The 26,319-nt window shown below is 35.6% G+C and overlaps 1 protein-coding gene and 1 long non-coding RNA gene across 3 annotated transcripts in view; one reads left to right on the forward strand and one right to left on the reverse strand.

The window, feature by feature from the left end:
* Positions 1–26,319, forward strand: part of ANKH (ANKH inorganic pyrophosphate transport regulator) — a 211,119-nt gene that overhangs the window by 23,643 nt on the left and 161,157 nt on the right. The gene's annotated exons all lie outside the window — the stretch shown is intronic.
* Positions 23,697–26,319, reverse strand: part of LOC103094610 (uncharacterized) — a 120,214-nt gene continuing 117,591 nt past the window's right edge. For both annotated transcript variants that reach the window (XR_008917792.1, XR_008917793.1), the window contains one exon: positions 23,697–24,329. This is a non-coding gene — a long non-coding RNA (uncharacterized LOC103094610). The remainder of the gene's footprint in view (positions 24,330–26,319) is intronic.

Below are 26,319 nucleotides of genomic sequence, written 5' to 3' on the forward strand. Positions count from 1 at the left end.
GGCCATCATTGTTCTTCCCTCTAGTCCTAATTTTCTGACAGCAGATCTGTTTATTCACCCTCCTTCCTCCTCTATTTACTGAAGCATTAATATCCCTAGAGGATTTCGTTCATCCACCCTCTGGGTCTCCTAGTGCACAGCTGTTTGCTAGAAACAACACATCTTTGGCCTAGACATCAAAGGCTCCTTTAGTAGCCAAAAAAGAGACCATTCCTAGTGATCTGCATGCTTTCATTTCTAACAACCTATGAATTTGTTTTTCTTTTTAACTTTTTTCTCTATGTGCTTCTTTACCCAACATAAAGTGAAAATAAGGAGACTGGGTACTTCTCAATGTTCATCATTCAATATGATATCGCTTATTGCATATTTGTCAATGCATTAAATCTGATTAGGGATGATGCCCTCTCTGTATAACATTTAAGACCACAGTTTGAAAAACAAGTGAGTTTGGGTTCTGTTCTTATGATGTACTTGCAAGCAATGTGCCAAAATGAGATTTCTAGAAATATCTAAAATACAAATGTATTATGTTTTCCCAAAAGATATAAAGTCCCTAAGAGCAGCCGTGTTTAGTCTTTGTCTTTGTATCCCCAATTCTTAGCCCAGTCCCTCAGTCATAATAGACATTTAACAAAAGCTTTTAAACATAAGGATGTTTCATGATTGCAATTAAAACATTCCAGGCTATAGGTAACGCCTAAAAGTCACTTAAAATCATAATCCCACAATTAAGTATTTCTATCAAAAAAAATAGAAAAATTAAAGTCATTAACTTTACAAGGTCATCAGCAAAGCCATGTGACTTCAGATTCTTCTTACATATACAGAAATTTGTCTAGTATTTTTAGATACAATACAAATGTGGTAAACCCAGGCTTTAACAAACTCATTCCAACAAAATTTGGATCTTACCATGTGCATTAATTACATAAATTAATGAAATTGATATTACCGCCACTGCCCCAAAAGATAACATATAGAATCTAGCATATTAGTAAAGCAAAATTCTGTCAGTATCATGAAACTTTAGTACAAAATGTTATCTTAAGTTCTTTCAGACTTGATTTTAAGAGAAATGAAAGATATTTTTAAAAAAAGGTAGTCACATAGCTCAATTGATATATAGGCAGTCGGTTGGAAAAGTTGATAGATAACATGACAGGCTTGGCAGGTAGAGCCCTACCCCAAGAGGAAATTTACCTTAAGCAGAAAACTGACACCAAGTTTTATGGCTAAACTCTTACCCTGAGGACAAACTAAGAAGCAGTATCATCAAATTTCTCCTCGGGTCTAGACAAAGAGCTCATTATATAGACAGCAAAGGGGAAAAAGAATGAACACTCCCCAGCCCAAAACAAACACAAAACCCCTTAAAGTGACAGGAGCATGCCAACAAACAAATGTTCCTAAACTGACATCACTTTTTAATTGCTCCACTGTGGAAGAGATTTTAAAAATATGTAGTGTATACAAGGTGCTGATCTTTCTACAATGCCCTGACACCCAACCACCTGAGCTTTGGTTTATGATCCAGAACGTTAGGCTGATTTCATGTCACTAATGGCTTGTATTGTTTCTTTTAAGATTCTCTTATGCACCCAGCCTACCTCGATAAAAACTGAGAAAGCAAAAGTAAGACTGAATAGTTAGCAGGCTCATTATTCCCCTTGATAAAAAGTTCAAATTAGACATATTTTTGATGCATCATCACAAAAACTGCAGGAAACTAGCCCTGCCAACAACAGGCATATAGAGCCATTTTGTAATGCCCAGACAGGATGAGAGTTGAAGTTAATGTATAAAGTGTTAATGTTTATCTTTGAACTGAGTCCCTTTTCTAAATTATATATATGTATAAATATAATTCACCATATATATATATATATATATATATATATATATATATATATATATATATATATATATATATGGGTTTTTTTAAAAGTTAGAGCTGTATCATGCTATTTTTTGAGCTAGTAGCAAAGTAATTCAGGGATGTTGCAGAAATGACATATTTCTGAAAACACTGAATGGAAAACTTGAGAAGATAAACCACCACCCTTTAGAAAAACCATCCCTATTTAATTTTCCTGGGAGAAAGAGTGGGTTGTCACAAGGGTGAATAAAGGTACCTTAGGATTTTCTAGGCTCCAGTGGGAGGAGAGGGCAGGAAAACATCAGCTCAGGGTGTGGCAGGAATAAATCTGGGAAAATAACTTTATTCACCTCTATCCTGTGACGTGCAGATGCCTGACTGGAAATCAAAGAGTATTGAGAAGGTCTTGGGAAGTCTCTTGACTCTCTATTACTGGACTGTTTAAAAAACCTTTTTAGAATTCTAGGATTAGGAATGCAATAAGGAGTTGGTAGAGTTTCTATCCAATACAATATGCACATTTCCTGTTCTCAGGACATGTATTCTACCAGGGAAATATGGCATGAAAACAAATACACACATGTACACATATACATATATAAATATATGTATATAGCAGGGCCCTGACCTAGGATTTCATTGCTATAAGGAAAACCCAATTGAAGAAACAAGTCAGTTCCTTCTTTATAATTTCATATTAGTTTCATAAAGCACTGATAAGTTAGGTGCCTTAACAAGGGTCATACATCCAGCTTGAATCAGAGGCAAAGCTTCAACCCAGATCTGTTCAGCTTCAAAGCCAAATTCCTGTCTGCCATGTCAAGCCACCATTTAGAAATATATTCATGCATGCATGAGTGTGACAGAAAAGAAATGAGCCTTTCCTGACCACCATAGCTGCTAGTGGAAGATATATTGTGCAATTATTATACATATAGGTGTATGTGTGTATTTTATATATATTATATGTATGTAGTATCCTCTGATAGAATATAAGTTCCTTGGGGGTAGAGACTGACCAGATAAGTAATGCAAAAGACAGTATTGCAAGGATGAGGAAAGAGTTACATCCCAGACATGTTGGGGTTAGGAGGGAAGGAAGTAATAATGATAGCTCAGGTAGAGGCTTGGAGGCTGGAGGTAGAATTCTGAAATTGATAGCACATTGAATAGTTTGATTTAGAGAATGTATAAAGGATAATCATGTAAAATAAGTCTAGAAAAGTAGGCAGAATCCAGATTGGTGAAAGGTTTTAAATGACAATCTGAGGAACTTGGATTTTATTTTTAAAGGCAAGAGGGAATCATTAAGGATGCTTGAGTTGTATGAACAGGTCAGTCATATTTACAAAAGATTTACATTAAATATATATATTTATTATATATTATATATTTTATATATTTATATAATTATGTATTATATATTTAATGTAAATCTTTTATATATATTTATTTTATATTTTATATAATATATAAATATATATTTTTCAATAAATTATTAATATATATATACTCCATATAAAAGATATAGACCTTATCTGGCAATTTTCTTGTGAAAATTGGAACTTAAAGGTGGTGGTTTTATTTTTCTCTCCCACAGTTCAATTTGCAGCTGAACCTTTAGCAGTGAGACAAAATACTTCTACACCAAGAGATGTTATATCCTAGAGCCACCTTTGAGAAAGGAATTATAAAGGTTGTCTTCACCCAACAAAGGGTAAATAGGGTGTAAAAGTTCCTTAATAGCAAGGTTTATTGTGTTCCCAATACATAACACAGTCTTCTGTTCCAACAGGTACTTAATAAATATTCACCAAAGGAAATTTTTTTTGCCCTTTCTCCCATTTTAGGGTTAGTGATTTGGCCATGGTCTTATCTGCCTTCCATTTGCTCAGCTTTAGTTAATCTTCCAGTTTTCTAGTTTTTCTTTGTAGCTATTGTCTAGTTTATCTGCTCAGTGGCAAGCAGATTGGCCTTTTTGCCATCTCCCTGATGTTCCAAGTTGTTAGGATACAGCCTTCATTTCCTAGGGTCAAGCGCATTATGAGGTAGTTGGATCCATATCAATCGGCAATGTTTTATTTGACCTTTGCTGTCCCATTAATGGCTGCTGTGTGGCCCAAAAGATTCTGTGTAGCTGCTACTTCCATGTGGATAATTAGTATATTCGTGAAGTAATAGCCATGAATATGCTAATCATCCCAAGGGCAGCAGGCCACATCACAGAGAACAGTGGCTTCTCTGGTGGTGCTTTCAAAATAAGCTTTGCTGTGTTATGGCAGAACCACAGTAAGAGGAGAGCATACCAAAAACATGACATAATTATGAAAGGTAGATTTGCTTGGTAGGAAATTTTTTTGTCTAGCATGCTCTGTTCCACAGTGCAGGTCTAGGAAGAACATTCTGCTCACATTGAATAGATGCTGCTGCCCCCAATCAATTTGTTTTCCAGTTAGTTCCAATTTAATGGAATTACACTCAAGTCATGACTCTTCCCTTATCCGCCCTATGATATTTATCTGAAACTGATCTGATGTTTGTATATAGTCTTCGTATTTGGTCAGATATTTTATACTTCTCATGGGCATCTGCCCTCTGAACTAGTCGTTGGCCGCCCCTTTGTAGGAGTCTTTCAGGCACTTTATAGTCTGAAGATATAGCCTATGGCATGGAAACTCAGGCTGTCCGGAGGAATGCCCACCCATGCAGACTAGATTCCACAGAATTGTAGCTTGTTAGAACTGGAAGGAACTTTAGAAGAATAATTAGTCCAATCTTTCTCCTTTTTTTTTTTAGTTAGGGAAATTGAAACCCCCAGGTAGCTGAGGTCATACCATTAGTAAGTGGCTAAACTAGAATATTATCCCGTGCTGCCCCAAGCTGATGAACTTGGGCAGTGTGTATGTTTGTATTTTGTGTTATCTCAAGAGATGATAGAATCAGAGAATTAGAGCTGGAAGGGAAGGGACCTCTGAGGCCATCAAGTCCTATCCTATCATTATATAGATAAAAGAACTGAGTTAAATGACATGCCCAAGGCAAAGATAATAGATATAGAGCCTAGATTCAAACCCAGGTACTCCTAGTATAACTTTCCACTATACTATGCTATATTCCACTGAGATCTCAATTCATTTCATTTTTACCACTAACCACTCCCAAACTACAGAGTAAAAGATAGCTAAATAATAAATGTGTCTTGGGTTGTAAGGGGAAAATTTTATGGTTGGACTGTATATGTATATTTTTTAATTGGTCACCAGGGATTTTAAAATTAAAATCCCAATGAAATACTCAAGTCAAAATGGAATTTTATGGTAGTTTTTTTTACTATAGAAGGAAGAAATTAAGAAAGAGAGAGAGAGAGGAAAAAGGGAAGAAGATCTGCTCCAGCCTGGTCTGAGCCAGACAGGAGTTTAGAGGCCTCAGTGAAGGGGTCTCTCCAGAAAAGCCAAGGAAAAGGGAGTCCCAAGAGATGGGCCTTTCCAGAGGCTGTTGCCACCAGAAAAGCCAAGGAAAGGGGAGGTAGCCTTATCACTCAGCATGTGATTATCTGAGGGAAGCAATCTGAGATCTCATGCTTGAGCTCCTCCAGGTTTGAGTTCCACAGCCAAGTCTCTCTCACAGGATGTGACTCAAAATATAAAGGCAGTTCTTTACATGTATCAATGGTAGCTTAAACTTGGCTTTGGACGGCCCAGGGGTCAGTCAGTTGTTTCTGAGTTGTCACTTGCTAACACAACTGGGTCATGAACCTTCCTCCCCCACTCTTAATCCTTAAGTGGGGGTGTATACATTCCTGGATGCTAGAATTCTAAAGACTAAGCAGGGTGTTTGGCTAACATTACAGCAAAGGAAAGTAATGAATGCTGGAGGGGATGTGGCAAAGTAGGGACATTAATTCATTGCTGGTGGAGTTGTGAATTGATCCAACCATTCTGGAGGGCAATTTGGAACTATGCCCAAAGGGCGACAAAAGAATATCTACCCTTTGACCCAGCCATAGCACTGCTGGGTCTGTACCCCAAAGAGATAATGGACAAAAAGACTTGTACAAAAATATTCATAGCTGCGCTCTTTGTGGTGGCCCAAAACTGGAAAACGAGGGGATGCCCATCAATTGGGGAATGGCTGAACAAACTGTGGTATATGTTGGTGATGGAGTACTATTGTGCTAAAAGGAATAATAAAGTGGAGGAGTTCCATGGAGACTGGAACAACCTCCAGGAAGTGATGCAGAGCGAGAGGAGCAGAACCAGGAGAACATTGTACACAGAGACTAATACACTGTGGTATCATCGAACGTAATGGACTTCTCCATTGGTGGTGGTGTAATGTCCCTGAACAACTTGCAGGGATCCAGGAGAAAAAAACACCATTCATAAGCAAAGGATAAACTATGGGAGTGGAAACACCGAGGAAAAGCAACTGCCTGAATACAGAGGTTGAGGGGACATGACAGAGGACAGACTCTAAATGAACACTCTAGTGCAAATACTATCAACAAAGCAATGGGTTCAAATCAAGAAAACATCTAATGCCCAGTGGACTTACGCGTTGGCTATGGGGGGTGGGGGGGGAGGAAAAGAAAATGATCTTTAACGAATAATGCTTGGAAATGATCAAATAAAATATATTAAAAAAAAAATAAATCAAGTCTTCCTACTCCTGTGCACCATTAAAAAAAAAAGACTAAGCAGGGTGGAGTAAAACTAAAATTCACAGGGTTATTATCAGATTATGGCTCAGTCTCTCTCCCTCTCCCTCCCCCCCTTGCCCCTCTCTCCTTTCCCTTTCTCTACCTCTCCCTCTCCTTCTCCTTCTCCCTCTGTCTCTTCCCCTCCCTTTCTCCCTCCTCAGTGGATTGAGAGCCAGGCCTGGAGACGGGAGGTCCTAGGTTCAGATCTGGCCTCAAATACTTCTCAGCTGTGTGACCCTGGGCAAGTCACTTAACCCCTGTTGCCTAGCCCTTACCACTCTTCTGCCTTAGAACCAATACACAGTATTGATTCTAAGATGGAAGGCAAGGATTTTTTCTAAAACATTAAAAAAAATCCATCTCTCCCCTCCTCCTCTCTGCTTGTCTCTCTGTCTCTGTCTCTCTTCCCCCTTCTCTCCTACTTCCCTTTTGTACTCTTCTTCTTTCACGTTCCCTCTTTCTCATTCCCTCCCTCCCTGTATGTGTAAAGGTCAGTCTCATAGGCCAACAATAGAATATATCCATAATCTTACCTGCATACCTATATATCTCTATCTATATAATGGTTTTCCCACGTCTGTTTCCAAGTGTAGATATGAATGATCTTTTTTGGGTTGATCTGCCACCTTTAGAAGGTGACATTATATAATTATTACATTATTAACAGTTTTCAAGAATATTGAGAATAGACTGATTAACTGTTTATCATTTCCATCTTGCAAAGATAAATTGATTGGGCTTAAAGAACTATTAAAGAAATTCTCAATATTATAGATCTTTATAATTCGGTACTCATGAATTTTCTTATTCTTCTGATACGTCTTCATATTTTTCTCCTGAACCACCTCTTAAGTTAACATTTTCTTTTATATTTGGGGGAGGTATAAAGAATAACATTTTTCATAAAGTTCTACTTCAGTATAAACTAAATGCTTCATTTTGTTTTTCCTAAAACTATATTATTTAAATTTTAAAATTTCCCAAGAAGTTCCCAGTTTTCTAGGAAGAATAAATTCTTATTCAGTCTATTCATACCCTTTATAATTTTTATAGACTTTAATCATTTGCCCTTCTTAGAATTTGTCTTTGCATATAGGCAAGTCTTAACTTCTCTAACTTAATGTGCATAAATTTGTATGTTATTTTGTTTGTGCTGTTCTTTCTAATGATAAAGAAAAGACTTTACTAGTCACCTAAACCACTATTTCATTTGTCATATAGGCATTTGACCAAATGCCAAATATTACCTGAACAAAGCTATTAAGACAATTATTTCTGGGTGGAGAATGGAAGTGTCCTGACTTGTGTATAATCCTATCAGGTTTGAGAAGACTGAAAAACATACTGATGGGTCCTGGACAAAGCTGAGATCTTTATCTGACAGTATAGCAAACACAAATTTGCTTGTTTCTCATCTGATTTCCTATTTACAGGCAGCTAGACATGGTCTTAGTCACCTACCACATACTTAGCCTGTCAGGTTTGATCTATTGTGTATGACCCACCACAGCTGAGCAACCTCTGAGAAACTCACAGAAATAACATTAAACCGGTATAGATCTAGAATTGCAAAACAAATTCGTGGATATTACAAAAACTTTTGCTCTTTCTCCACTTCTCAATCCCCCTTTGGCAGCTACTACATTGACATCTATTGATAGACTTCTTGCAAAGCCTTGTGTCAGGAGATCCTTCCCTATCTAGGTAGCCATGAAGCAGTATATATGTATGTATATATAAATACACACATATCTATATATATATGCTCCACCTTCTGAATGCAAAAAACAAAAACAAAACAAAACTTTGAAATTAGCAGCATTAAGTTTACCATGAGAACAGTCACCAAAAAAATCCGGCAAACACTGAGCTCGGTTCACTGTTGATCCTATTCAAAATTTCCCTCCAGTTCTGTTAAGCAAGAAGCTAAATAAATGGGATTTGTGTCTATTCCTAGGAAATGTTAAGTATGCTTTGTGACACTTTGGCCCGCACATTTAACTTTAATCCCTAGAAAAATGGTAGCAAGAACAGCTCTGTGTACAAGAAAGTAGACAGTGGCTAGCAGATTGGTCAGTGAGAGCTATAACAGAGATGTGGCTATGATCCTGTTACATGGTGGGAAGTCTTAAGCTGAAGCTCAGAAATGCAGAAGATTGGTGGAGAAAAAAAGAAGGAAAGAGCCTGTGAAAAATAGAAAAATGGTGACTATATATAACCACACTGCCTTACTGTCATAGTACTCATCTAGTTCTTAGTAGTTTTCCTCACTGTTAAGTCACTCAGCAACTTAAAAAATTTAATGATAAAGTAATGTAATTAAACACACAGAAACATCTAACATGGTTCAAATGATTTAAAGAGTGTAGGGCGACATAATGATGGTCATCTAGTCCTCTCTTCCTGTAATTAACTCAATTAGAGAAGCTATCTTCTACTGATAATGTTAAAATGGTCAGCTAGGACATGACAAAACTAGCCTCTCTGGGTCTTACCAGTATCCCATGTCACATCCATTGTTTTGATTTCAACTCGATAGATATTAATTTATTATCTACTATATGCAAGGTGATGGATGGACATAAGATTAAAGAAGCTAAGACATTTATTCACTGTAATGTTGCTTAAATAAGCATTGTTCACTCAATTTTTTTTTAGGTTGTATCCGACTTTTTGTGACCCCTCTTAGAGTTTTCTTGTCAGAGATACTGGAGTGGTTTGCTATTTCCTTACAGAATTAAGTGACTTGCTCAGGGTCATGCAGCTAGTAAGTGTCTGATGTTGGATTTGAACTCAGAAAGTTGAGTCTTCCTGGCTCCATGCCCTGTGCCACCCAGCTGCTCCTTAATTAAGTATGCTCCAAAGTAAATCCTGTCTAATGTCTGATAGGTTCAGACAAAGCTATAAAAGAGTTGATCCTTTCCAGAGAATAGGTGAAGTAAAGCTTCATGGAAGAGTTCTTACCTGAAATGTTCATGGGGAAGAAGTGGATTTCTAGTTTTTAAGATGATATTTGCAGCTGTGTGATTTCAGAAGGCTGGGAAAGGACAAGGAGAATCACAGAAACAATAGTTCAGTTTGGTTGAAATGTTGTATGAAGTAGATTTTTATTCCTTTGTAAGAGTGGAAAGATTGGTAGTCAATTTGGGAGATAACTTAAATGCAAGGTCTGAGAGTTCATATCCTTAGGAAACCACGAGTTTTCACTGTCCCAGAAGCCATTAGATAAGAGAAGGAAATGCTGGTAAAATGCCACAGAAAGTTGGAAGTTGAAGACTTTGGAAATCAAGGAGTCATTAATGACCAAAAAGAGAGCATTTTACTCTTGAGTGTGAGAGTGAAATTGCAGAAGGCTGAGGAGTTACTGGTTGGTGAGCAAATGAAGGTAAAGAATGAAGGTTATTCTTTCCAGAAGTTTAATAAGGAGAGGAGGAGAGGAAAGGCCAAAAGCTACCACACATCCATTTCATAAAAGTATTGCAGCTTCCCCAAATTCCAAGCCACATTCCAAGCTGCACTATCCTTCCTCCTTTAGAAATGACATAATTTCTTCTATTATACATTAATTTTCATAATGCATGTGTATATATATATATATATATGTTAGCTTCTTCAATAACCAAATAAGAATAGCTATATCCAATTACCTTATTTTCTCCTCTAATAATGAAATCAGTGTCTAAAAAACCTAGAATAAATATATCTAAAGCTAATATTTAAGGAATGAAATTAAATAATCAGAATCTACCTTAGAGGCATAAAATCTGAAAGTAGAATTTTAATCCTACCTTATAGTTATGGGCTTCTGGGAATATGTGGATAGCTTCTCTATCAAGCTACTTACTTTTCTTGGGAGGATTACAGGCACATTAACATACTATAAAATATGCCTGGGAGTCAGGAAACCCAGTGTATCTAGCTCTGCCACTCATCACCTATGTGACTGAACATATTTCTCTAATTATTGAGTACTTCAGTTTCCCTATCTTTAAAAAGAGAGGTTTAGATTAGATCTCTAGTTCTAATATCCCATGATCTTTTCTTCCCCAGTTTCCTCTCTATATGGAAGGGAAACAAGTACTAAAGATTTTTCTTATCTTGTTATCCTATTCTCCCTCAGTTTTATAAAGACAAAATTTTAAATCCTTCAGGAACTAAATTTAATCATTTTTTAAAAATTTCATCCATTCTCTTTTTTAAGACTTTTTTTTAATGATAGTTTAATCCATGGGTGTCAAACTCAGATTTCCCAGTGGATCAAATTTCTTCTTAGAAAAATTCTTGAGTGTTCTTAGAATTTCTAGCCATTGAATGAAAGAAAGCCATTTTTCATGAGGCAGCAGAGCTGGTTTTTGTCTTAGTTTTTTATGTTTTGTTATCTTAATGGTAACCTGACTTTGGCTAGATCTGAGCAATGGACTATGTGTTTGACATCCTTCTTCTGGTCAATCAGTCACTGTACAGCTAACTGAGAAATACAAAATTCTGATAATCACATGAAGACAACACAAGTCATCCATTATTTTATCCTCAGCTATATTTCCTCCACCATTGCAGATTGCAACCCCTCTACAGTTTAGTGGATGATCTTTGGAAAGGTGTATGGATCTCCAATTAATCACTAATTAAAAGATAAGCCATTCCCAGTATAGCCAAGATGGTCCATGAGCCTGTACTTGAAACCTTCTGAATTGGATAGGACTTAATCAGAGCTTACTCTTTACTGACTTAACTTTAAAGAACCCAGGGTCACCTCTAAGCCCTAGTGAGACATTTGAAAAGAACTTGAGTAAATAAAGAGAATTTCTAAGTATTTTAAGAGCTGCTCATAGAATGATAGCGTAGTTAAGTGGCACAGTGTATAGAGTACTCAGCCTGGAGCAAGGAAAACTCAATCTTCCTGTTTTCAGATTTGGCTTAGATTAGCTGTGTGACCCTAGGCAAGTCACTTAACCTTGTTTGCTTCACTTTTCTTATCTGTCACATGAATTGGAGGAGGAAGTGGCAAGCTACTCCAATATGTTCGCCAAGAAAACCCCAAATCGGGTCACAAAGAGTCTCATGTGACTCAAAAATGACTGAACAACAAAATATATGACCACCATTTATTTTCAAAAACATTTTTGTGAAACAGATGGAGATTTGATTTTATCTTCCAGTCATAGGTAAGAAAACAAAGGCATTTCTTGTATTGGTCAGTGGTTGAGCTGACATTATAGTTTGTACAAGTCTTATGGATGCCAAATTTACTCTTAATATACTATCTCACCTAATTAAATGGCTGGAAAGTGCTTTGAGCATTTTGGAACAAAGCCTTATGTCAATACAATGTATCATTATTGCTGTAAAATTTTAGGAGTGGCTAAATGCCTCCACAATGAGGAGTTTAAATTCTTCCTTGTTTGCCCCTGGAAATCAATTTCTGGTAGGTCATATTTTGGCAAGAATAATCCATCTTTGCCCTCAGATAATTATTCTTTCACAAATGAAAATTAGCTCAGAGTTGGGAAAATTAGTGCCTTAGATTCCTTTACAAGTGAAAATAAAGTCCAGATGCCACTGAAAACCATGATATAGAAAATGCTTTTGCTACAAAATTATAATTTTAAGTCTGCTTAAAAGGGTATAGCTATGATATCCTCACTTCCCCCTTCTCAGGTCCTGCTGTTAATTCCAGGAAAAAAAAAATTTCTGGCTTAGTGTTTATGAGTCTCTGTAAAATATCCAAGCCAAAGGTGAAATGCATTTGTAGATTGATCAAAATCAAATCTTTCATTAATTTTTTTTTCTGTGCCCAAAAGAAAAGAAGCCCTTTGGATATATTTTGGGCATTTAACATTTAACAAACAACTTTTTAAGAACCTAAGGTTAGATACTTATCTTGGCCGTATACCAGTGCCCCATTGAAGAGGAAGTTAAGCCCATGCTTTAAAAAAAAAAAAAGGGAGAAGGGGGACCCAGGTAGATAGTGAACAGTCAGACCTAGAGTTAGGAGGATCCAGGTTCAAATTTGGTCTCAAACACTTCTTCACTGTACAAATCTGGACTAGTCATTTAGCCTCAATTGCCTAGCTCTTTCCATTCTTCTGTTTTAGAATTGCTACTAAGACAGAAGGTAAGGGATTATTATTTTTTTAAAGGCCAAGAATTTTTAAAGGTTCATAAAATCTTAGGTATTTATATGTGAGCATATCTCTTTCATTTCTTTTATATTACATTCAGGACTAAAGGTTTCAGATTCATGGTTCAATGAATGAAGAAGTATCTCTGGAGTAAGGACTTGGATTCAGAATTTCCTCTGACTCATAGTACCTGTATGCCTTTTGGCAAGTCATTTGACCTAATGACGTCAGTTTCCTCATTTATACAATGAGAAAATATAGATGGCCTCAGAGGTTCTCCCTTTCCCCCCTCTAGATTCTATGATACCATGATCCTATGTGAACTTCAAAGTAATGACTTAGAAAAAAATTATCTCCTGTTTTTTATTGTGATTTTGGGACAGTAAAAAAGAAACCTTTTTGCAAATTAAATAGGCTTTTTAAACAAAACAGCCTGAGAACTTGGTTTTAATATAGAAAATTATAAGTAAAATTATATTTTTTGTCCTTTTTTCTTCTTGTTGGTCTAGGACTCAGAAAGCTATGAGTCTTGGTCTTATTGCCAATGAGTCATATGTTTTGGGGTAAGTGGATCATAGAATTTAGAGGTATTAGGGTTCATGGAGATCATCTAAGGTAAACTCATTTTGCTATATAAGAAAACTGGGGCTTGGAGAAATTAATGACATCCTCCAAGTCATACAGAGAGCAAGTAGCAAAACAAAGATCCAAATGAAATATTTTCCCATAATACCATCTTCATTTAACCTGCGAGGACCTGTTTCCTTATCGGTGAAATGAGAAGGTGGAACCCCTTCCCATCCTGAAGTTTTCCATGGTTCTGTAGTAATAGACTTAACTGGCAAAAGGCAAAATAACCAAAGGTATTGTAGTGACTCAATCAACAAACTCCAAGATGCCAGCAGATAATTTTTGTTTTCTAGTTATTAAAATGCTATTTACTAACACCCACCCAAGTGCCCACGGTCCAAAGCCTTCAGTGTGTTCTTTCCCATTAACAGAGTTCCTGCTCTTCAGCCAACACATGCACACCTGGGGTGTGTACACTGGCAAAAAAAAAAGAATCACACCAAGCAGCCTTTTGTTTTGCTCATTAAGTGATTTGGTGAAAAAACAAACTGCTTTTAAGCCTTCATTTATCAGAAAGTGTTCAAAGAGTCATCTGCCAAATCAAATAGTTCATTTGGAATCAAACAAATATCCCTCCAGGGACCAGTTGTTGATAGGAATGCTTCTTCTAGGTCCTACTATCTCCCCACCCCATCAGATCAGTTAGACTAGAGGAATGACTGAAATGGTTCTTCTGTGATGTCTGTTTCTTCTCCGGCTGCTGCTGTTTGCATTTCTCACAGAAAGATTTTCATATTTCAATTTAATGCCTAGAAAATCTTAACTCCTGAGTGGTACTACAAATTCTCAGTGGAGGTCCCACTCACTATCAGGAGACAGGTTAGTTGGCTAGATAAAGACACTGAACATTAAATTACTACTAGTCAAGATAAGATATCATGAAGCAACCAGGAGCATGTCAGTCTTTCAAGCCTTAGTCAGATGTTATATTGGTTGTATGGAGTCAGTGTGGAAAGTTCACTGGCTTTATAGTCAAGTCAGGCATAGATTTAGAGCTGGAATGATAGAGGCCAATGAGTCCAACTCCTTCATTTTACAGATGAGCAAACTGAGTCCATAATATATAGGAGTTGAGTGACTTGTCCAAATCACACCAGGAATTTTGAAACCAGAGCCAAGCTTAATTTATACTGGATCATACTGACTCCCCTCAATTTTCTCCTCAGTTACTACATGTTTGATCTTGGGCCGGTCGCTTAACCTTCATGGGCCTCAGTTTCTTCCTTTGTAAAATAAGGTGGGGTCCTTCTGATTCTCAACCTCTGATACTATGATCCCCATTTCTGAAAATCCTAAAAGAATCAAATTACTTAAAGTTGAATGTGGATCAAAAACTCTAGAAAATGTCCAGTAGTGGTGTTTTCAGACTTCATGCTATAAGTATGCGTTACTGTAATTGGTAAATGTAATCTTTAAGTAATATCTTACCATTGAAATTTTTTATTTCATTTGTTGCTGGGAATAATGATGCCAAAATTAGTTTGAAATAGCATCATAAACAAATCAAGCTATTCATTCCATTACTCCAACCATATTTAAAAATAATTCCTTTTCTAATTGTGATGATATAAGAAATAATCATTTAGCAAATCTCCCTAACTTTGGGTACTATCTTCCCAAGAGATTTTCATCCTTATTTGACAAATCTGAAATATATTATCTAGTAAAGCAGAAGTATTTATGGTAAATTTCTTTCCTATTTTCACTGATGATGTACTTTTAAAAAATAGTCAATATTTAGACTTGTGTATGTATACCTTTAAAAATGGTCTTGTAACGTGATTTAACATCATTAGAATCTGCCTCTACTCAGTGACAGGGGTTGATTTTTGTGGGAGACATTAAGAAGGTTAATTATATTCAAAACTTCGCCCCTATGTGCAAATAAATAAATAAAACTTGGTGCCCTAGCTTTGGGTGTGATTTCTCTGCCCAATGGAATCAACTCCAAGTCTTCTGTGTGGCTGTTGAAAGTTTTACTATGATAATATAAATTCAAAAGGATTAAAAAAACTTATTTGAGGGATTTGAACAGGGCATAGCAAAATGCCTTGCACAGTTGTGTTCAGTAGAGTTCCTGAAGAAGGAATTGAATTACGCCTAACCTAAGGTTTTATTCCTTGGGGTTTTTTCCCCCAGAAGATTGTCTGTGCTTAATATTATTGGATTCCATTATTTTCAGGAGGCAGCAGCATGGAATAGTGGTCCACTAAGGTTGAATTTTAGCATCAACACATATTATGGAGGCTCACCTTGGTGAGCACTATGTGTAAAAATGGATGAATTAATATTTGTACTACTTTCCTCACAGGGTTGTTAGGAGGAAAATGCTTTACAATCCATCAAGCACTGTATCATTTTGAATTATTCTTGGTATCAGTATGGTGCACTGGCAAGATTGCTGCTGGTTTTAGAATAAGGAGAGAGCTGATTCAGCTCCTGACTGACACTAGTTGTATGACACTAGCAGAGTTCTTTAATGGTGAGCGTTCCCTTCCTCTTCCTAGCAATACACAGCATGCAAAGACACTGAGGATCCCGTTATGTCAAACATTGTGAAAATCTTAAGTCATTATGTAAATATCTATTGTTTGTTGATAATATAAGAATCCTAGATACTTTTCTTTTAGGCCAATTCCTTTTTTCTTAAATTACCCCGTAAAGGTGAAACATGCTCCATATTATTTATAAAGATCCCCACTGAATTCTACAACTTCTCTAAGCAATTCATCCTGCTTAAGGGCCTTTACAATTATGAGAACTTAATGAAATCCTAATCCCTGTTACCCCTCATTTGCAAGTACTCCCTCTTCTATTGGCCTTCTGTGATCCCCCTCATTGACTTCTGATTATGCACAGTAATGATGCATGCTATTTTATAGCCTAATGAAGAACATGACTATATCAACCACCTGCAAAAATATGTTCACTGGCTCATTTATGTCCTTCTTTGCCTATAAAAAAATTCTACCTCTTTTTACATCTTATAAATTCTACCATTCTTTTTTCCTTAATTTTTCCTCATTAATATAAGAATCTTCTTTCTCTTGGGTTCTACTCTTCCATTTTTATCACTTCCCAATTATTAGTTTTCAGTTCCTCCCCATAGAAATATTTTTTTCCTTTAATCTAACTTTTCCCATTTTCATTTTTAGTAGATACCCCCCTTTTTTCTCCACTTCTCCAGAAAAGTGATATTTATTTATATAGTTAAATTGCTACAAAATTAACTTTAGATTTTAGACTTTTGAAATTGATGACAATTCTAGAAATAGTCGGGGGTAAATTATGTGTCTAAAGATCAAGATAAAATTATTGCTGTAAACCGTACATTTCAGGGGGTTGAGGGTTCCCATAAGATAACAGATTTGAAATTTGAAGGGATTGTAGAGGCCACCAAATTTACCCTTTTGAGTCAGAAAAGTGACTACCAAGGTCACAAAACTTTTTTTCTTTTTCATTTTTAAATTATATACTTAGCGAGCACATTCAACAAAAATTTAAACAAATGCAAAAAAATTAATTGCTAAACCATAAACTCCAGATTATTTATAATTTTTAAAAATATGTAAATTGCATATGTATGCTAATCCACTATTTTTTAGTTCCCTTTGGATTTGTTTTATTTTTATATTCTTTTTCCTTGATTTTGTGACCCATTTTTAAATGTAATAATAGTATGCACTATTCTTGTTCTCTTTTCTTCTCTTCATATATTTTCCTTATTTTCTTGATAATATTTGTTATTTCTGATAATATAATCTGTTTCATTCCAATATCATAATCTATTCAGCCATTTTCCCCATTCATTGCATTTTTATTTTGAGTTATTTTCTCATTACAAAGCTTCCATGGATATTTTCATACATACATAGCTTTTTACCCTCTCTAATGCCCATAGGGCCTAATCCTAGTAATGGGATCTCTAGGTAAATGAGAATGCACATCTTTACAAGTCTTAATGTATAGTTCCATCTTGTTTTCTAAAAACAATTCACAGGTGCCCTAGCAATATAACACTAGGCCTGTTTCTCCATGTTCCTCTCAGCATTTAATTTGCTCAACTTAACCCATCTGGTTCTAAGTTAACATACATTACCAAAACATATTTAGCTAGATTGGTACTTTGGCACCAGACACAATCTATTGCTAGGACCATCCTCTCCCCCAAACCAAGTATTTTCAGCTTGGTCATATCCAGTGGAACATTTATTCCAATGCCAGAACCCTCAAGAGTGCAGGATTACCTGTATGATGAATGCTAAAGTAAGATTTTTGCAGAATATTTATGATTTCTAAGCCATTGTTGTCCTACCAGATATGTTTGGATTATGTGTATACTCAGATTTAAGTCTTTTACTAGTCTCCTACAGATTTGTGTGGGCTCTTCAGGTATTTAACTTTTCTAAGGTTCTATTCATCTCCTTTACCTCTGTCTTATTTACTTTTTAGTTAGATTTATCTAGTTCTGAGAGGGAAATTAACATCCCCCCTATTTTTTATCTGTTTCTATCTGTAACTCATTTAGTTTTTCCTTTAAAAATATGGATGCTATGAAATTTGGTCCATACAAATCCAGTATTGATAATGCTTCATTATCCATTGTACCCCAAACATAATATAGTTATCTTCTTCATTCCTTCCAGTTATATCCATTTTTCCCCAGACTCTTAAAGATTGTGACAACTACTCCTGCCTTCTCTGGATCTGCTGAGGCATAGTAAATTCTGTTCTAGCCCCTCACCTTCACTCTATATGTGTCTCTCATCAATATGTTTCTTACAAACAATACATTGTCATGGCCTTGGTTTTGATCCTTTCTACTATCCATTATCTTCTGTGGGTGAATTTGGCCTATTTAACTTAATGTCATAGTTACTAGCTGTGCATTTCCATCTACTCTGTTCCTCCTCACTGTCTTTCTCCCTCTTCCTTTCTTTCTACCACATCCTTCCTCAGATGCCCAGTTTCCTTTGATCATTACCTCTCCAATTCATACTCCTTTTCATAAGTGCTCCTTTATCCTCTTCCCTTGCCCTTACTAGTTTAAAATTGGCGTACCTTTCCAAAGGCCCCTGTCATCCTTTTCCCTTTACTTTTTTGTTCTCATTCTACCCACCTTTCCAAAAACTCCTTCCTTATCCCCCCAACCATGCCCTCCTATTATTCCTTTGGTCCCCAAAGGGGATTCCCATTCCCTCCATCCTCCCTCTTCCCTTCTGCTTCTCTGTACATTAAGAAAATTTTTACCCTTCTAATTGTGCATAGTGCTCTCTTTATCCCAGGTATGATAAAAGAAGGGTTCTCCACCCCATCTTCCTTTCTCCATGGCAGTCCCACCACTCATTTTTCCTCCATATGAGAAAGCCATTCCATCCTACCTATTTTACCTATGGTCTATTTTACTACCATTTCAGCTCTTTCTATTACATTCACCTTGACTTTGAGTCTTTTATCCAAACATTCCCCTGTACCTAGGCAATGGTGCCATTCCTAGGGATCAGCGATATCATTTTCTCATATAGGAATCAAACAATTTGATCTTTTGGGTTGCTTATGATTAGATTTTCATTAACTTTGTGTGTATCTTATAGATTGTATTTTTCAGTGAGTTCTGTTTTTTTCCCCCAGGAATATTTGAAACTCCTTTAGTTTGTTAAATGTTCATTTTTTTTACATTTTATAATTATGATAAAATTTGCTGGATATGTTATTCTTGGTTCTGTTCTTTTGCTCTACAAAGTGCTATGTTCCATACCCTATATTCTTTTAATGTTACAGCTGCTAAGTCTTGTGATATTTTGACTACAGCTCCATAGTATTTAAATTTTTTTTCTTACTGTTTGTAATATTTTCTCTTTAACGTTGGAGTTACAGAACTCAGCAATGATGATCCTGTGCATTTTCATCTTTGGGTCTCAGTAAAGTAGTGATCAATGGATTCTTTCAATTTCTATTTTGCCCTCCAATTCTAGAATTTCTGGGTACTATTCCTTAATGATTTTTTGGAGTATGGTGTCTAAATTCTTTTTTATTATAACTTTCTGGGAGTCCAGTTATTCTCATATTGTCTCTTTTCTATTATTATATTCCTTTGATTTTGATTTATTATTTCTTGTTGTATTGAGAAACTTATCTTCCCTTTGTCCAATTTTAGTTAGTAATAGATCATTTTCTTCTATGAGTTTTTGGATCTCTTTTTCCATTTGGGTGATCTTGCCTTCATTTTCTTGAATTGTTCTTATCTTTTTTTCCTAATTTTTTCCCTCTACCTTTTTCATTTGGTTTTTGAGGTCTTTTTAAAGTTCTCCCAGAAGTTCTTTTTGAGCCTGTGGCTATTTATTATATTTCTTGGTTATTTTTGAATTAGGTATTTTTATTTCATTGTCCTCTGAGTTTGAACAAAGGTCTTCTCTGTCCCCAACAGCTATTAATAGTTGAGTCTTTCTCCTTTGCATGTTCATTATTTATTTGTTTTTAATTTTAGTGGCTATGCCAATAGACTTAGTTATTGGCTTTTTTTTTTTCTGGACTCTTGATGTTTCTATTGTACTAGCATGTGTTATCTCTGGTTTCAGAATTTTTTTTGTATGTTTTTTCCAGGGTCCTATTTAGTTATTCCAGTTTTTATACTCCAGGGTCAGATGTACTTCCCATCTCAAGCTCAAGCCCCAGTTGGTGATTGACCTCAGGTGCTCCCACAAGAGCTCCATGGCAGTTCTGCTACTGCAACTACAAGCAGCAGTCCACCTCTCCCTAAGGCAGCAACCAGGGATTTCACTTTCCTGGGAGTGACCACAGCTGGCGGGCCCCAAATCCCTAGGCAACCATACTCACCAGTATGTGCTCTTTCCTCACTCCTCTCTTATTGCCACAGCCCAGGAAAGAGCAGATGTATAATCTATGTTCCTTAGGCCTCTAGAGTTACTCCTTTGTTAGCAGCAAGATTTCAGTTTCTGCCTGGTGCCTGTACCACTCCTTCAGTCCCCTACTGTGGATTAGTGGGCTAAAGAGGCAGCAGACACAGCTGTTTCCAAAGCCTACCACCTATAGATTCTAGTGGTCTCTTCAGGGATGCATACTCCCAGGTTTATCAAAAGAGATGAGGTTGCTAATCCTGCCCTCCAGGGCTGCCTTGTGGATGCCACTGTTTGCTCCATTCCTGCCCCCAGGGCCTACAGTGGTGGAATTGATCTCAGGGAAGTCCAAAACCTTCCTCCCTACTTGTCCATGGCTGTTCAACTTCACTCTGGTCTTCTGTCTGTTTTTGCTGCTTTTAATATTGATTTTGTTGAGTTATTTTGGTTGTTTGTGGGATATATTAGAACAATGAGGAATCTTCTTGCCTTAATTCACCATCTTTCCACAATGCATCCCATACAACTCTTAGAGTATCTGAAGTTGGATTTGAATCTTAGTCTTCCTTAATCATGCTATGTACACTCCTCTCTTATCTAATCTATAATTATACCACTGATGCTGCTGAGTGAACTGAGTTTATATACAGCCTTCAAAATTATAGCCATGGTAATTCCAGTGAGATGAGATCTTCTGAGCCATTCATGCTGGGATGAAGAATACAGATAATATGCAATTTCATTAGGTTTTTAGTATGTATATGTTAAGAAGGGATAGTTAGGTGGTAGAATGGATAAAGAACACCAGACCATGGATTCAGGAAAATTTAAGTACAAATCCAGCCTCAGACACTTACAAGCTGTGTGGTCCTGTGCAAGTCACTTAATCTAATTGCCTCAGTTTCTCACTTGTAAAATGGGTCATGGTGGAGAAGGAAATGATAAATCACTCCAGTATCTTTGCCAAGAAGACCCCATGCATAAGTCCATGGGTATCACAAAGAAGAGTACATGATGGAATAACTGAACAACAACAGATTTATTTGGCATTATAGATGTACTGTGAGCTAGGTCCAGAACTGAACAGGAGGAAAAAATCAGGTTGATTTATATTCAGGAAATTATACAGTTCTTTCAGTGATCCAAGCTAGTTGTTGTTGCTGAAATCAGTCTTTTTAGCAGTTTCTCTCTAAGTGCTACCATATTGTTGTGAATCACAAAGTACTGTGATCTCAGAAAAATTAAAATTATAGGTGACCCAAAAATGAATGTTGAATTTTAATTGGCTACAGTATATTGTCAGTGATGAGTTGCATATGAAACATGTGTGCCCAGAAAAGAAGACAGATTGCTCAAGTGAGCAGGATGGAAGATGAAAGCTAGATATCTCAAGTGGTTAGAGTAGTCCCCATAATACATCTATAGCATGCTGGATGACTCTTTCTTAACGAAAATATAAATAAGTGTGCACAACAATCTCACAAGGTAAAATGATATCCATAAGTTATCACTTCTACCAGGTTAGGAAGGAATTATGCCAATGAAACCACAGATTTATTTAAATATGGAATTATTAGAACTTTAAGTTCAAGTTTTTTAAGATAGGGGCTGACTGTATCTTTCATATCTAAATTATGTACTGCTCTAGTTACTATGTACAAAATAGAGACTTCTTAAGGGTTTTGTATTGTTACTGAATAGTAACTCTTGTGATTTAAAAAATATTCAGTCTTAAAATGAATAAATCTCACAATTTTCATTACTTTGGGTATATGAATGATAACTTCTAACTTGCCTGGGCAGTGATGATTTCCAAAGTGATTATAAATAAATTTTATCATATATTAAACTACTGAAATAGTGTTATTTCTTCCCCTCTCCCTCAATGATGGAAGATATGAACTACCTGTAGAAATACCTTATCTAGAACTTAGAACAAGGTGGTTCGATTTAAATACCCCATTTCTCAACCTTTGAAAACAGGTAAATTCTAAAGGATACATTAACTTTGAAGCAAGGCAGTTTATTTTGGATTAGAAAGTGTACATTTAAGGCCTTATAAGTAAATAATGGTAGACTGTGTTAATGATACCATATGGTGGGCAGGTATATTTTCTTTTTTTATTACTTGTTAATCTTTTAAAAAAATATTCTAAATTTGCTTGTTAGTTACATCTAAATATACAGTCATTCCCTGTCTCCTTCTTGTCTCTCCATTATAGAAGGCATCATTTGGCAAAAAGACATGTGTATATATTAAACTGTCTTATTTGTTTCTGTTTATCAGTTCTTTCTCTGGAGGTGGACATACAGAAGTCATGTTCTCTTGGTTCTGCTTGTGTCCCCCTTCATAATTTTATGTAGATCTTTCCATGTTTTTATGTATATTTTCATTGAATAATTTTCTGTTATAAATTTGATTACACTCTAGGCAGCTATTTTTTAATGTATACTACTAATGCAAATTTTCATTGTATCATTGAGAAGCCAATTACACACATGAATTGTAATGGAAGTTAAAAAAAAATATATATATATATATTTTTAAACCCTTACCTTCTGCTTGGAGCCAATACACAGTATTGGCTCCAAGGCAGAAGAGTGGTAAGGGCTAGGCAATGGGGGTTAAATGACTTGCCCAGAGGCACACAGCTGGGAAGTGTCTGAGGTCAGATTTGAGCCTAGGACCTCTTGTGTCTAGGTCTGACTCAATCCACTGTGCCACCCAGCTGGCCCCTTGAAAAATATTTTTATAATCATTGTTTCAAAAATGAAATATTATAGATTCATTTTCAGGAACATATGTCTGTCTAAGAAGAATAGTTGGGATAACTGTGTCATTTTACCAAGTTATCAATTAATTCACATATTTAATATGCCTCTAAATTGAGGGCCTCCTATGAGTAGTTTGCTATAGTTAAGTAAAACTATATCATCAACATATTACAGTATAATTGGAGGGCAGAGAAAATTCAGATATTACATACAAATTTATCTTGACTATTATCCATATTTATTTCATACATTACTTCTTTTGAAGTTTTCTCTCCAGCTTCCAGTTCTTGACACAAAAATTGGTTGAATTTTTAAGAGGCTTAAAAAAAAAAAAAGATTTCTCTGTTGATAACAGATGCTTAGGAGGGGAAGAAAATCTGTTCCCAAAATCAGTGTGTTAAGCCAGTGTGTATTTTTTCCAGTGTTGTATAAGTCTCTAAAAACAGAAATTGTAATGGAAATTTTCTTCTAGCCTCATCTCATCTGCAGCTTGATATAGTTCTGATCTTATCAGTTAGAACATTTGGTAATAGTTTTTACTTTTTCTATTTATTTGCCCATCTTCTGCCTCTTTTAAAAAGTAATAAATTAATTTATCTATGATAAAGCTAATCAAGCACAAAGTAAATATACAAAAATAAACTCCCTTTTAAAGTGAAATAGAAAAATTCTCAAACTAGACTTGGAGAGACATGACTTTCTTGAAATATATGTGTTAAAAAAAGAGTCCTGGGGTGCAGGGTGCTTAGTTGATTACATTCCTTCTCTTAAGTCAGCAGTGGGAAAAGTAACATGATGTGGTGATAAGTACAATGAACTGAGAGTCAGGAGAAAAATGAATTAAATTCTGACTTTGGGAAGAAAATTAACCTCTCTGAGTCTTATTTTTTTCTTCATCTGCAAAATGGGGATCATAATACTTACATTATTTTCTCAAGGTTTATTATGAGAAAAGACCTTTTAAACCTGAAATTACTACATGATCATGAGTTCCTGGTACTCTCAAAGTTGTAAAAAAAAAAAAAAATTAACATGATCCTTAGATGACTTTCATAGGAAATTGTATATATAAGTAGGAGTGACTATTATATTCACCAGAACACACCTGGTCAATGTTCCATTTGGGGGTTCATAAGTTTTTCCCCCAAGTTTAAAAATTTTTATTTTTATTTTGAATTTAAACATCAAATAAAACACATATTTCCTACACACATTAGAACCTAGAGGACAACACATGAAGCTGTAGATCTCAATTCTGTACATTGGCTTTTCTTTTTTAAATCTGTAATAAGGTCAATCTGTAGTTTTCAAGTTGTCTGCCTTCTCTATGCTTCTTTCTGATTTTCCTTATGTCTCTTCACTGCAGTCTGAAAATAAAGATGACTTAATGATGCTCTTTTATTTCTTTTTTTTGCAAACTTTTTTTTGGTTAGCAAAAATCTCCCTTTTAATAATTTCATTCTAATTTGTAGCTGATTAAGAACAAAATAAAGTAAAACCATTGCAAATATATATAGTCAATAAAACCAAGTTCCATATTGGGCATGTACAAAAAAATTTGTTGAATTCTGCACTGTGGGTCCTTCACCTGTCTAGAAAGAAGCTAACACATTTCAGCATTATTTTTCTGGAATCCTTGTTGATCATTATACTGAGTTCCTAAATCTTTCAGAGTTGTTTATCTTTGTCATATCATTGTCACTATAAATGGTTTTCCTAGTTCTGTTCACATCACTCTGCAGCAGTTCATAGAGATCTTTTCAAATTTCTTTGAACCCCCTCATTCTTAAAGTATGATAGTATTCCATCACATTTATATGCCATAATTTGTTCATCAATTCCCCAATTTATGGACATTCCCTCTAATCCTCATTATTTGCCACCTCAGAAAGAAATGTGAATATATTTAAATATTCTTAGAGTTTGTTTTGCTTAGGAATAATCCTGGCCTTAATCTATCCTCCTTCCCATTCTTCTACCCCCTTCTTCCATTTCCTTCATATTTCTTGTTGAGATGTATTTCTTTACCCAAATCTATGTGTATGCTTTTATTCTTTCTTTAACTAGTTTAGATGAAATGTCAACTCCTCCCTCTAAACCCCTGCCTTGTTTGTTTAGGTGTCTATTTGTGCATTCTGGTACAATATCATAATTTTTCCTAATCTTCCTTTTCCTTCCACCTCTTCTCAGCATTCTTTTCCCTCTCATCCCCAAATTATTGTAATTTTCCCTTAGAAAGTACAATATTATATGCACCTCTAGTAAGAGATCTTTAGAGATATAAACTGGTTATTTGAAATGATTCACTGGGGAGACTTGGCATGTAAATCTGGGAGATTTCAACATGTTCCCCTCTCAGTGGAATCACATGGGGATTGTGTAGCTATAATTCACTCCCCAAGAAGGCTTCTCCAACCCAGCTCGTCTTATATATATATATATATATATATATATTCTTTCTGGCTTCTTGCAGTATGTTTTCTTTGATCTGAGAACTCTGAATTTTGATAATATTCCTGGGAGTTTCATTCGATGTTTCTTTCAAAAGGTAGAGATTTATGTTTTTGGAGAGACAACGACAACCTAGAAAACTTCAAGAGGAGGGCAACCAAGATGGCCAGGGGACTTGAAAGGATGTCTTCTTATAATTAAAATGGGAATATTTAATCTATAAAAAAGAAGTTTTAGGAGAACAAGGTCAATCTCTAAATATTTTAAGAACTGTCATGTAGAAGAGGGATTAGACTAAAAGTGTGAAACCATTGGGTGAAAATTTCAGAGAGATAGATATTGGATTAAAAAAATACAACTGATAATAGTGAAATGACCATAAAATTATCAATTTTGTGCTCAACTGATATTTGTTCTATTTTGAGTCACACTGAATCAAAATGAAATAAAGTAAATTAGGAATAACTTCCTAACAATTAGAATTGCCCCTAAATCTGCCTTATGGCTGCCTTATGAATTAGTGAGATTCTTGAAGCAGAAGCTAATTGACTTTTTAAGGAAATATCATAAAGGGGATTCATGCTTTAGATACTGTTGAAGTAGATACTTGGTCTTCTATAATTTCATTTTATTTTTTAACAATTCTAGTTGCTAGCCAGGAATAGACTTGTTTTTCCTTATATGTAGTAAGCACACTACACTCTGGTGAACAAGTGACAAAATTAATTCAGTGAATTCTCTTACAGAACCTTCAGGTCACTTCATATTTAAATGATAGCCAGCTCTCTTCTATGTCCCTAAATACTACCACATCCCCACTGCCTTGTTAGCTCATTACCCTAGAGTAATAAAGTCTTATAAGAATATTAAGCCAGTCTTAAAACTACAATGCAAATTACTTTTTAA

This window comes from Monodelphis domestica, chromosome 3 (genome assembly GCF_027887165.1).
Source record: "Monodelphis domestica isolate mMonDom1 chromosome 3, mMonDom1.pri, whole genome shotgun sequence".
In the NCBI taxonomy this organism is placed as follows: domain Eukaryota; kingdom Metazoa; phylum Chordata; class Mammalia; order Didelphimorphia; family Didelphidae; genus Monodelphis; species Monodelphis domestica.